The sequence below is a fragment of the Cryptotermes secundus genome, unplaced genomic scaffold, assembly GCF_002891405.2.
Source record: "Cryptotermes secundus unplaced genomic scaffold, Csec_1.0 scaffold614, whole genome shotgun sequence".
In the NCBI taxonomy this organism is placed as follows: Eukaryota; Metazoa; Arthropoda; class Insecta; order Blattodea; family Kalotermitidae; genus Cryptotermes; species Cryptotermes secundus.
The window spans coordinates 1,126,605-1,140,837 of NW_019728501.1; the positions used below are offsets into that span (position 1 = coordinate 1,126,605).

General features: G+C 41.9%; 1 protein-coding gene across 1 annotated transcript in view; it reads left to right on the top strand.

Annotated features, from left to right (window-relative positions):
* The window catches only part of LOC111865221, a 191,628-nt gene that overhangs the window by 18,947 nt on the left and 158,448 nt on the right, over positions 1 to 14,233 (top strand). The window lies entirely within an intron of this gene.

A 14,233-nucleotide genomic window follows, 5' to 3' on the forward strand; every position in this document is an offset into this window, starting at 1 on the left:
ATATATAATTTTTACAGGATTTATGAGTTTTGGTTAAAAAAAGTAAAAAAGTAAAGGTATCCCTGTAACAGGCCGTGGAGACCCGTAGGGTTGTGAGTTGTTGAGGCTCCCACATTTTCTAGACAATCGGCTCATAGATGGCGGTAAGGCTGTCAGCCCTACGCACCGGTCTCCCTTTACCCCAAAGAACATTCGAATATTCCTGGTACTCATTTCTGTTAGAGGCTCAGTCGACCCCAGGGCCATAGTGCGGCTGGAAGGATTAGGTAAATTGAAAAAATTCCATAACCTCATCGGGATTAGATTCCGTGACCTTCCGGCTTGTAGCATGCCTCAACCGACTATGCTAGCGCGTGCCCTATATTGAGTTTGGATTCATTCATTCATTCATCAGGAATCTGTCAAGACGACAGGTCCACAGTCTCTTCCAAAACAGTTCCTCCACTTGATGCGATCTAGAGCTTTCTCCTTCAAATGAAACATCTCGCATACATGGTATCTCTGGTTTTGGAAAGAGACTATCCAGGAAAAGTGATAATGTGGTAGTTTTTCCATTTGCTTTCCACATCGCAGTACAATAGGCGTTCAAACCACTCTGGTCACGCCTGTTGCTATACGAACTTGAACCATCTCGAGCATTATTTACTCTGTGCTTCAAGTCGCTGCTGATGACGCTGCTTCCGGCATCAGTTTTTGGTGTCTCTCTTCGTCTGATGCCTACCCTTTGACCTGTCCAGCAAGGGAGGCCCTGCCAGTAGCTACGCTACCGCTGGTATAGCTCTCAGGGTCCTTGGCATACTCAAACCCCCTCACCACGATAAGGTGGAGACACCAACGAGGGGGAGTTTGGATATGCTTATAGAAATTACATCAGATCGGTAAAATTACCGGCAGATTTTAGTATGGGAACGCTTCAAGGATTCTTCTTACAAGGTTCGTACCAAGTCGTACCGGAAGTTAGGCAAAGTTACAGCAGTCACATGACGACAATGGAAGGAGAATGTGACGAGAATGCTGGAAGACTGGAGAACGTAATGGAACATTTAATAATCAGTTTGGATAGCAGTGACGAGGATGACGAAGATAAATGGAGAGAGAGAGAGAGAGAGAGAGTGATTCAGATTAACGGTGCTTCACGTTTAATTGTTATGACAATAGTAGGAGGGTGCGCAGAAGTGTAATGCGGGCAGCGGATATTTTCCGGACAGAATGATTACGTCGGACGAGGGGAACACGACAGTTCGGCACTCTCTGCTCCCCCGGACACTAAAATTCCATCAGTTTTACGAAGAAATACTAATTAATGGAAATACTTATAATCTGCTACCCCCACCATAAAGTAACCCAGATAGAAGAAACTATATATATATATTTAGGGGCTGGATGATGTGCCATTTCTCCTTGACTGATTGATTCTCAGCTAATTTAAGGACGCTGTATAGCTTAGCGGTTTTTATGCCGTCACACAAGTTGATTCTGATACATATAAAAAGCGATTTAATTGAATATATCTATAGATCAATCAAATCAAACAACACAAACTCCGTGGTCTGTAGTTCACAAGCTAACTATACCGATCGAGCGACCGCCGCTTGTCGGCGAAGTTAGTGCCAACTTTTGCGGATAGATGGTGCCGCGTGGTCAACGCAAAGGATCCTCACGGCTGTTAATCTCGGTTTTCTAAACCGTAACCGTTATATAACTGAAATAGCTCCTCAGTTATCATCACGAGGCTGAGTGGCCCCCGTTCCAGATCCACTACTTCTCAGAAATCTGGTAGCGCGTGGAATCGAACCTGGACCTCTAGATCTGTAGCCAGAAAATCTGACTACTAGAACTTGTTATAATATAATATATATAACTGATTATAATATAATAGTATACGAGTACAATACAATAATACAATGTAATAATAGAGTATAATAAATTGATCGATCTCTTGATATATTCATTTCAAATGCTTATTATATGTAGCAGAATCAAGGTGTTGCGTGGCTGCATCCGAACCCCTAAATCTATATGCGCAACATAACGCACAACATAAAAATAGCGCGCTGTTTAAACTGTCGAATTTATATCGTATAAATGATAGGGGATAATTGTAATAGGCCTATTCATGTCTCGAACTCGAACTAGAATTAGTGTTCTTCCCAGAACCGCGGAGTGTCACACGAGTGTTGTCATTAATGGTTAACTACAAGGAAAAGTCAAGTTTGACAGGTTCGGTGATCTGGATTGCCCGTTGGTTTTCCATCTGTGTAGGCCACATTTCACTAGTAATTACAGGATTCGTCGTCCTCAGTGGATTTACACGTCCTACTGTCAAATCGGCTCATGAAAGAATAAGAGCTAGTTCAGTATAGGGAAATCAATGTCCTGTAACCCTGTGTGATATTTGTCTGTTGTGAAGATCCGTTGAAGAAATTTGGAAAAATTTCGAACTTGTTTAATTTGTTCACGGTAAAAATTGTATTCCCTCCTTCCCGCTCTCTCCCTGTTTCACAGGTTATCATATTATTAAACTGACAGCAATGGACCAAGTGTTACCATTTTACACACAAGTAATTAAAGTTTTAAATAACATACTTAAATACAAATTGGATTTAAAATGTTAAGAGTAAAATTGCAATTAAATGGAGAATGTGGGGGTTCGCATTTTTTATTTATTGTAACAAAGCCATTTTTATTTCTAACGCTTCCCTTAAATCCGCGCAATTTTCATACTCCAACCATGTTTGAAGCACTGGGATATTTTCCATTATATCCTGTTACATGTCTCAGTATAAAATTCCCTATCCCTGTTAACGATTTATCTCTCTATCAGATAGCCTCTGACATATACTACACACATAAAGAAAGGATAAAGTTGCCCCCTGTGCTTCATGAGTTCAGCACTCTGTCATGAAGACATATGGGGGAGTAGAAATGTAGTTGCACAATTCTTGACTTCATCATTACATGGAGGTGAGTGGTCAGCCTCACGCTCCTGCCGCGTTACCTCCTGGAAAAGAGTCCCAGTTTCCATTGAATAGGAGGTGGAGTGTGTCCCAGAGCCGGTCTTGACGCCGAGGAGAATAAAAAATCTTGCACTGTCGAAAATATGTGTAGTGTTAGTGGGGTGGGACTAAGTCCCTTGTACTGCGGCCACTTCTGGCCTATTGTACCAGAACTTGTGTGTATATTTTAATTTTATTATACCTGGTCTTAATCGCTTGAGACAGATGAAGGAAAAAAAATGAAAGAAACAGAGAAGACTGCGCATGTGTTGTAAAGGAGGCCAAGATTCTCAGGGGAATGTAGAGCTAAGAAGTAAGTAAGTAAATAAGTAAGTAATCGTCTGACAATTTTCCCTATTTTCTCCGACCGCACCAAGGCTGAACAAAATACTTCCCACTAAAGAATTCATTCCGAAACGTGGCGATGTTCAGTTACTATTAATAGTACGATCCTTCATAAATATTTATTTCCTCATGCATAAAGGTAATGGTAAATATATAATTCCTCCATGCTTAAATAATTAAGTGAATGTCTTGGGGAATGGAGGTAAAATTCCACAATTCTTAGTCTCAACACTAGATGTAGGTGAATGGTCAGATTCACTCCCCGGCCGCTTTGCCCTCGGGGAAGGAGTCCCCCATGCCCACTGGATCGGAGAGTGGACGAGTCCCAGTTCCGTCTGGACGGTGTGGAGGAGAGAAACATCTCTTACCTCTGCAGGCCATCGAACCTCGGTCCTTAGTGCTTGTACTAATGGTCTACTAATCGATGCTGCAAGTACGAGTATGCAGCTTGGGATGATAGGAAGATTAATGAACAAATTTTCGTCTAGAGCGTGAAAGGAAACGGTCGTGGTCTGATTTGATTTACTACGTTGTCATTCTACAGGAGGGTCTGAGTAAAAACATACCCTCTCTACAATGACATGTTTTGCACTTAGAGTGTAGTGACAGTATTGTAATCAGAGTAGAGAAACAAACAATAAGATCTATGCAGAAATGCAAATTTTCGAGTTTTTTACATGCATAATATTTCAATTTTCTATACTATTAAAACTGACCTAGGAACTTAGGGCGGAGGCCATACCTGGTCCGATTTAATAACTGTCCGAGTAAACTGATGTACTGATGTTATTTAAAAAAAGAGAGAAGAAAAAAAAAATTGGCTCAGACCTGTGATTCCCCGAATTTCTATAAGAGGCCACCGAGTACTACAAACATGGAGATGAATTTGCAGAGCTTTTGGAGTAACACTACGCTTTAGATGTAAAAAAATAAAAAAATAAAATAAAAAAAATATGTTGTAAGAACAGCTGCAGTTCAATGAGAGCTTGACAGTCGTTTCGTAAGTGTAAATTATTTTCCATGGACATATACAAACAAAAGAAATCGTGCAGTTCATTTAAACTTCTCATCATATCGCGACACCAAGATATACACCACAGTTGTTAACTTTGCACCGAATATAGAGATAGTGTGTTTACTTTGCTTCTCGGCCATGAATGATTGATCACGTTCCCTCAGAATTACTTAGCTTCAAGGTCAAATGTTCATATATATACTAGCCGGAGGTGGAGTGAGGTTTGCACTTAACTTTCTTGTTCCCATAGAAGGAAGGGGCACTTTGTTGGTTAATTCACTCAATTTAAGCGATTCTGTGGCCACTCAATAACTTGGCCATTTTGTGTAACTTGCACCAATAGAAACTGAGCAACCCATCTCATAGAAGAGTCTTCTTGCAGACTTACCTGAACTAACATTGCAGTGTCTTGAATCCTCAGGTGCAACTTCCCCGTTCAGACCGTACCCAATTAGTGGGCACTTTATGACACCCTGAGGGCCTTCCTTTCCTCATCCCTCTTCCCTCATCAGAACAGTTTACCCCTTTACTTCCACCCCACAACAGACTTCATAAACTCGACTGCCATTTTGTCTATAGCTATCTGCTGGAAACCTACATCGACTCTTCCTCATCTTCACTATTGTTGTATAAGAACACGAACTAACATTTTTGCTAAACATTTCATATGAAAAAAAAATTCAGTGCAAAAACTTTACACATACTTTCTCACATATGACTTAACTTCAGAACGTTACAAAAATCGGTTGCTTCATCGTAAACATGCTGGTTCCAGAATACCGAACAACGTTAAACCCGATGTAAGATTTGAGGCTTTCACGGCGGTGACTATGAAGAAAGCAGTCTTCTGGGATTTGGCACCGTGTATATGTGGTGTTAACCGACGTTTCGGAGGAACGTATCGCCTCCATCTTCAGGGTAGAAGAAGCAGAAGTCTGCTTTTACCGGTTTTCACGGTCTCTTCGCTTGCAGATTTCTTATATTTGTTCTTCTTCTACCCTGAAGATGGAGGCTATACGTTCCTCCGAAACGTCGGTTAACACCACATGTACACGGTGCCAAATCCCAGAAGACTGCTTTCTTCAACGTTAAACCCCCCTGACCAGTAAAACTGACAATTAACATTTAGAGTTTAGTTCTCTAGTGCATGTACCATTATTTTTCCTGAAGATGTCACCCATGCAGGTTTACTCAGGGAGATGACCTCTACGAGCCATTGAGACTTAATCAGAATTGTGAGAAACGTCTTCGAGAGAAACGCCATTTTATAATTTGGGTCCCCTCTGAATGGAAACTACATTTGGAGCTGGAATGTTTACATTCACTGGGCACTGACCTAGGATATAGGAACGCTGGGTACTGTTCAGACACTCAACCGTGCACAGACAGACGGAACACCAAAAACTGTTTTTCATAATGGAAGGGGGTGAAGCCGTGTAAATTCATGAGAATGTCGTAATCGGTCTTTCTCACGATCACGGCAATATCTCGGTTTATACGATGTACACGAGAAATTAAAAAAGTGAAAATAATATTCGAAGGTTGAAAGATCAGTTAATCTACATAAATTAACTCTATGGAGCCGTGTACGTCTTGAGAAGAGTTTTATGTAATGGAAATTTCATTACCATTTTCACAAGAGTCCTCCATTGGGCCCTATCCTGAGCCAGGTGAATCCAGTCCACACTCTCGACACACACTCTTCTTTAAAATGCATTTGGATATCGTCCCATGTAAGTACAGGTCATTTCAGTAGCCTCCTTCCTGTCTTCCAAAATTGTGTACACATTCCCCTCCTCACCCACGTGCTGCATGTTCTGTCCAACTTTTCCGAAAGTTTAGTTAGGTATTTTTTTTTCCTTGGCACTACAGCCCCAGTGGGCCTAGGCCTACCTCCATGAACTCCGTTCACTTCGGTTTTTCTAGATCTTACACATTCGGTAGGACTCCTTGGGCGGGTGATCAGCCCGTCGCAAGGCTTCTACCTGTAGACAAACACAGAAAAACGCACACAAACATCCATGCCCTGAGTGGGATTCGAACCCACGATCCCGGCTTCCGAGCGAGCGAAGACAGTACATGCCTTAGACCGCTCGGCTACCGTAACAGAATACGTAAGGAGTGACCGAGGAATTTGTTGTAACATTAATGATCTAGAATTAGATTTGGGAAGTACTGTGCTTGGCCGGGTTAGAGGCTTCTCTGGTTGACATTTTTCATGGTTAGCCTCAGTCTGTCCAGATTGCCTTCGGAATGAACCTAAGTTGTCCCTGAGCTTAACTAATTAAGCGCTAAGCCATGAAGGCGTATGGGGGAGTGGATATATAGATCCACATTTTCTTGACTTCGACACTAGTCGGAGGTGAGTTGTCAGCTTCACACCCCGGCCGATTTATTCCCGGGGAAAGAGCCGCATATACCCATTGTATAGGAGTTTGGGTGGAACCCAGAGCCTGTCTGGACGACGTGGAGAAAAGAAAATTCTTGACCATACCAGGACTTGAATTCTGATCCCTCGATCCTCCAGTCCGTAGGCATTCGCTATACCGACGGAGCTATCGCGGCTCTTACATTACTGTGTTGTTTTATTTAATGACATCTAGAGAATTAAATATTTGGACTAAAATACATTAATAACAGTAGTAGTCAAAAACTTATGTTATATTTTATTCCTTTATTTCATAAACAATAGAATTTTGGAAATTGCCAGAAGGGCACTGTGCCAAGTTTCAGCTGATGAAAGTGAATATACGGACACAAACTTGAAGATGACGATCAATAGACTCGAGGATTGAGCCAAGGCAAAATGTCACATGGCACTGTTGTTTGCAGCGTCTTTACAAAGGGTTCTGCTGGGAATAAGACATAGAGTTTTATATATTTTTGTCTAATGCCTGTTCAACGGACCACAACTTGAACTATTTATATTCTATAAAACGTACTTGATCACAGTCGTATAGTGACTAGTTAGGGCTGGACGACCGAGGAGTCGGGATTCGAATCCCGGAATGGGTTAGATATTCTTCTCTACTCTGTAGTGTCCTGACCGGCCCTTGGGTCCATCCAGCCTCCTATCCAATGGGTACCGGTGGCTCTTTCCCTGGGGGTTAAAGCGGCAGGGGCGCGAAGCGGACTACTCAACTCCATACAATGCTGAGTTAAAAAATGATGGAGCTATATCTTCACTCCCTCATACCTCTTCATGACATATTGCTTAATTAATTAAGCGCGGGAGTAACTTTACCTCTTAATGCTTGATCTAAAGCCTGATACAAATATCAACAAACATAAGCCGTGCCGTAACTCATGCGATTAGCGACAGAATGGTCACTCCGGAAGCCCAGGTTCAATGCTAGTGTAGCCCATGTAGGATCTGTGGCCGACAAAATGGCGCTGGGGCAGGTTTTTTTCTCCGACCTCTTCGGTTTTCTCCGCTAAAGCTCTAAACGGATCCATCGGCAGGCGCTGCTACAATATCCCCATCTAAGACCGCCATACAAAGTGACTCATTTTCGCCAGTTCCAGAAACTACAAATTTACTAGTACAAAACCTCTGATTTTTGACGTTGGCCCATGAGACAACACGAGTATGACGATTCTGTAAGAACAACCGATAGAAACTTTCAATAAGCTGATTTGCTGAAATGTTAACCAAGTTGAATATAATCTACAGCGAGCTATCAGAGACGACGCTAGGTGTATATTCAGAGTTAGTTCTTTAAAGCAATGTTTCCAAAATTGAACCCAAAATTTTTTTAGGGAACCCCTGACAAAATTCTTATATATGAAGCTAAGAAACTAAACCAAAAACAAGAGAGGACAACAAATAAATATTAAACAATGGTATGAAATCGAAATATTATTTAATTACATATATTTAGAAAAAATCGCATTCCATGTGTACGAAGAAAGAAGCATAACAACTAAAATATCACGTGCTTACAATTTTAATTAGGAAGAGAGGATTTTTTCCTTCGAAGATTATTTTTATGTTTGGCATGATATCTGAAAGCTGAATTTTTAAATTCGGCCCCGCATTTACTTTCTTTCTATATTTTATTATATGTTTTATACGTTAATGGAATTTTATTACGGGGGAACAACCCTCGAAGCCTGGGTGGGCCCCAGAGCCGATTTGAACATTGCAAAGAAGAGAAAAATCTGTTTTCTTCTGCGGGGAATCAAACCCTGGTCTTCCGGCCAGTAACTATTCGCTATACCGCCTGAGTTATCCCGGCTCCTACATGGGAATAACAGTTTCAGTATTTGCAATATATGGAAAACCTCTGTCAAAGAAAGCAGCAAGCATTTACAGCTCCGTCACTAAGTGAACCCCAGAGAACTTCCTCGTCTGGTCGCCAAATCGCTGGCGACATCCATTCTTTGAGAGGCGAGGTGGGCCCCAGGGTAAATTTATTGTGCCAGTCCTCTATGTTCAGCAAAAGTGGCTGCGGAGAGGACATCAAAAGAAGTGTAGTTTTTCCCCTTTCAAATTACGTACTTTAACATGACAATATTATGTAAGATTTGAGGTTTTCACCGCTGTGACTATGAAGAATGACGTCTTCTGGGATGTGGCGCCGTGTAGATCTTGCTTGAACCGATGTTTCGGAGGACCGTATCGCCTCCACCTTCAGGGTACAAAAATCCGTGAGCGAGGAACCAGCTTGAGCAGGTGGCTGCATCTTTGAGAGATGCCTCCTCACGATAGGAATTATATGGTATTAATATCAGGATACTCATTATCGCAAGAGCACAGATGTAGCACACGACATGATCCTCAGTCACTCTAATCCAATATCCTCTGCACTTTGCCACTGACTTTCCCTTTTGGTCCATTGTAATATCGTCATGTCTTTCAATCTTCTGTTTTCAAGTTGATATACTCTTCTTGACTGCTCAGTCCAGGCCACAGACACAAATAATCGTACCATACCATTATCTTTAATTTAGTTGTCATAATGGTAAAGTTGTCCCTGTGCTTAACTAATTAAGCACTACGCCATGAAGGCGTATGGGGGAGTGGATCTATATATCCACATTGCCTTGACCTTGGCACTAGCTGGAGGTGAGTGGTCAACATCACGCCCCGGCCTTCTTTACCCCAGGCCGATTGGGTGAGAAGCTGGGTGGGCCCCAGAACCGGTCGTCGTAATGGCAGGAGAAACAAATTACCACAGAAAAATAAATTCCTCTCCTTAATTTTTTTAATTTTTCCTCGTATTTTCTATATAATTGGCACGAACTCTCCCATGGATTGCATACATAGGTTTCATCTTTAAAGATTTTTAAATTTGTTATAATGAATATTGTTAATGTTAAATTAACTCAATTATTTATACAGAACAAGGAAAAACTATTCTCGTAACAAGCCGTGAAGGTCCGTAGGATTGTGAGATGTCGAGGCTACACATTTTCTAGACAGTCGTTTCAGAGATGGAGGTGAGTTTGTCAGCTTTAGGCTCCCTCCGCCCTTTACCCCCCAGGATGATTCCTGGTACTCATTTCTGACAGAGGCTGAGTCGACCCCATGGCCATAATGTGACTTGTAGCATAGTCCTTCAACAAATTATGCTAACGCGTGCCCCCAAATTGTTTATATAAGTAAGTAAATTAAATATTAATTATAAAGCCGAAGTGTGAAACTGACTGCGTACTCGTTCTTTCGTCTGATTCCATGGCAAAGAATGCAGAAAGCCTTCTATTTTCTCATACTTACTCAAAACGAACAATTACCTCTGTGACTTCTCTCGAATTTCGTGAAGCAGGAGCCTCTAGCACCGTCTTCACCATTTGGGTACATGTGGGATAGGATTTTGTCGAGACCTAGGAGGCGTTCCGGACAGGCAATGTCAAGACAAATTCCGAACAATCGCGCCTGGAGCCAACACCATCCTCCTATTTCACTGCCCTGTCGCACACAATCATTATCCTAATCACCTTGCCGTTATATTAATGTTATCGTAATTTCCTTAGTAGCTTCACAGCGAAATAACGGGAGCCTACGCAACTTTCTCAGAGCGCAGGCCACACATAGAAATTACGAAGGTTATTGTAGACCAGTTTGAGGCCTTAGTACCCAACTGTGTAAATCTAGGTTACATTATTTGTAATTACTTCATATAAATTAAGTTAATTATAACAATTATTAGGACCTATTACCTTGCAGGATAGTTGTAAACTAATCCGCACTCTTTCATTTTTTTTTTCGTCAGGTCATGATATAAACTTTGATTTTAGAGGAAGTAATCTCAAATCGCTGTGCGAATATTCGTCATGTATGGCTTCTAAATTTCCGTTTGGAATATCAATTATTAAAATAGTTAAAAAAGAAAGTTGTCTTCTGGGTTTAGGCACCGTGTATTCTTCGTTTTNGCTCGAAATGTACTTCAAAACAGCCATGTAAGTGCAATAGCTGGACTGTGAAACTGAGGACAACTTCGGAATGAAGTTGCGATCAGAACCTGTCAAATTTCTCGGTCTCGGAAATTTCTTCCGTCGTTGTGTCCACCTGCTCAGGGCCTAATGTACCTAGAAGTCGAGTTTGTAAGTGCTCGACTAAAATCCTTTGTTGTGCCTCCGTTGTTATGCAGTGATGTACTATCCCAAACTGCTAACACCACCGTTACACCGTAGCGCTTTCAATGAAGACGACGACTACGTCGGTCTGTGGGTAGAAGCACTGAGAAACCTCTGGTACGGCGTGCTTGAGCTACCTCCGGACTATAGCAGAGCGGTCTGCTTTCTGATCTAGTTATTTACCTCTATCCACAGCTGCACTCAACACTCCGCTAGCCGGTTGGCTTCTCAAAAGGGTCTGTATGGACTTGAGGACCTTTCAAGGTACGGGATTCGAGAACAGGTTATCGAGATTATCTACACTTAATTTTGCCTATTTGAACTGTGCTGCCACCATACGGTCTCTAACCGTAAAAGTATCCTTTCGGGGAGGAGGTACCGGAATAAATTCGAAACACAAGGGGGATGTCTATTTAAATTATTATTAATATCTTACAATATTTACAAGTGCAGACCACAGTGGCCGCGCGGTCTAGTGCATGAACTGTCTTTGGCCGCTCGAACACGGATCGTGGGTTAGAATTCCACTCGAGGCATGGATATGTGTGCGTTTATTCTGTGTTTGTGCTCTTCCGTGTGTAGCTAGCGGCCGTGCGACAAGCTGATCCCCTTTCCAAGGAGTCCTACAGACTGTCTATAGATTAAGAAACTGAAAGAGCGGCGAAGGTCCAAAGGGCTGTAGAGCTATATATAGAGAGAGAGATTTATAAGTCTGCGTCTGGAGTATACTGAACTTGTTATTTCCATCATATTCATTCAACACATCCTAGGTCGGGCCCTACTCATACTCTCTGGCTATCTGATTACACAGTAAGGCTGGTGCAACTGCTCTGCCGAGCCCATGGTGTTGCTAGGTCGGACCCTACTCGCCCTCTCTGGCTATCTGATTACTCAGTAAGGTTCGTGAGGCTGCTCTGCCAATCCCATGGTGTTGCTAGCGGGCCCTACTCATACTCTCTGGCTATCTGATTACTCAGTAAGGCTGGTGAGGCTGCTCTGCCGATCCCATGGGGTTAGGATGAGCGCGGCGTCTGCTAAGTAAACTGTTACTTATAGTATAGAGGTAGTCACGGGCATACTGGCGGGTGGCACCTCCTAAGAAAAGTCTGTGGAATGGCTCTTGAGTATCCGTGACCCAGGGCATTTATTAGCTGATTTCTACCCGTCAGAATTCTTCATACTTTTCAATAAACAGCAAAAGTTTTCTCCATTTGTCGCAGCTGCTAGTTCAGCGCTCACAACAGAGCCTTATCACACGTTGGGCAAGCTGTGTTTGTCTATCAACTTTCTTCATTGCGATAGCTCGACTGAGCGACTTGGAGTTCTGAAGTTTTAAATCTCCCTTCGTTATGCCATAAGGACATAACATCTTTAATCTCGATTCCCAGTAAGAAATGCAATTCTCTGAACCAAATGACACAGAGTTCAGCAGAAAAAAAAAGGCAACATGGAGTACCACTGCTATTTAAAAGCTGAAAGAAAATATTCTTAAAAAGGGGTTCACAGGCCACAAACATAAGATATATATAATTCACTTATTACCCTGCAGAACAGTACCTGTGATTGTCATACCACTTTTTCGTATATATTTTGCTCATCCTGCATCTGTTGACTATAGTGTTTGTCACTAATTAAGAGTGAGCTGCGTTAAAAACGTCTGGTGCCATGTGCTTTTCCTATTTTGTCTTTTTGCTTAATTGAAACTGAATCAGATTGACACACATTTTAACTACAGCAGTTGTTTACGTAATTGAAATTGATGTTTAATTACGTACTATGTAATTATCGAGAAGTTGTTTCGAACTGTTTTTTTTTCCGTCTAATACCAGACGAACGGTTAATTAATAGAGGTCGACATATTCGTATATACAGAAACAGATTTGTTCGTTGCCGGTTGCATAGGTAGATGATGAAAAGGCATATTTGAGACCACGAAGAGATTTGTCCTCGGAAAGGGATCTTTTGGTCCGGACAAAATTGATTCCTACTTTGGGCTGTACATTCCATTTAAAGACTAACTAAACCTATCATTTTATCAGCAGAAATGTCCATTTCCGGTTGCATGCACGAATTTGTAAGATAATTTCTACGGAAGGCAGTAGGTAAAGTTAGTTTTGTCCTTGACACTGTGTACTTGGATATGAGCTCAGGACTGTTATATGACATGACGGAATTCGGGAAGTAGAACATTTTTACTCGAGATGACATGAGATATTTCGCCAGTAGAAGCTAAATTATCCTGCTGAAAGGCTCAGAGGTAAAGCTTGCTCAATTTGAGTCATTTTTTATATACATTCACCGAAATCTGTATTCAATGTTACTATATGAGCCGATCCCAGCGTCTGCGCAGTTTAAGGCACGCATGATCGTACCCAACATTCATACTGCTATCGCGGGTTTGAGTCCCGCTCATGGCGTGGATGTTTGTCCGTGTTCCTGCCCCTCTCCCCACGCCGCGCGATCAGTCTGCAGCCAACATAAGCTAGTATAGTACTTTCACTAACACTTTCATGAATATGTAGGATTTGAATATCCACAACGGCGGATATGAAGAACTCTGTTTTTTGTGATAAACAGGCTACACGGCACTGCATTCCAGAAGACAGAAGTCCTTAGTTTCAGGAGTGAGTTCATGTTCTGTGGTGGACTATTTCGGTTATACATGTTGAAACGTAGAAACCTATAATTATTACTCTTCCACCTAGGACGAACTCTGATTAGTGTAACTTCATTGTTTCTTCCTGTGTCTGTGATGATATCGCGTTTTATATATTTCTTTTTATTTTCTAGCAGCCTTCTTTTCCCTATCAGCCACTGAAATTTTATTTGTTTTTTCAGTTCTGGATGATTGCTGTGTGGTTTAGTACCTCAAGTTCTCTTTTCGTGTGATGGACAAGTGCGCAAAACATTCCAAATTTTCCCAGTTACTTTACTGGTTGTCCCGGTCTCTGTCGTTTCCATGACGTTGACGGGTGATGCAGTAATCAAAACGAGTGCTTTGAGCTAGGTACTGCCACTTTGTACTGGCTGGGACATTCATATTGCGCCTAGCTGCAGCTTATCACACTCGTAACGCAGTACAGAATTTTAAAATAAAGTATCATAATGTCCAAGCACAAAACTGTGAAATAGTAATGGAGGCGGACTCCTGTGTTATGCGGTCGCACTCAGTTTCATAACGATTGGTGAACTGGTAACAAGTTAGGTGTAAAAGTAAGGCAAACTACGGCCTCGCCGTAGCTGAAACAGTTAGTCGCAGGCTTCCCACCTCGGCGGCCCAGGTTCGATCCCGAGTCTG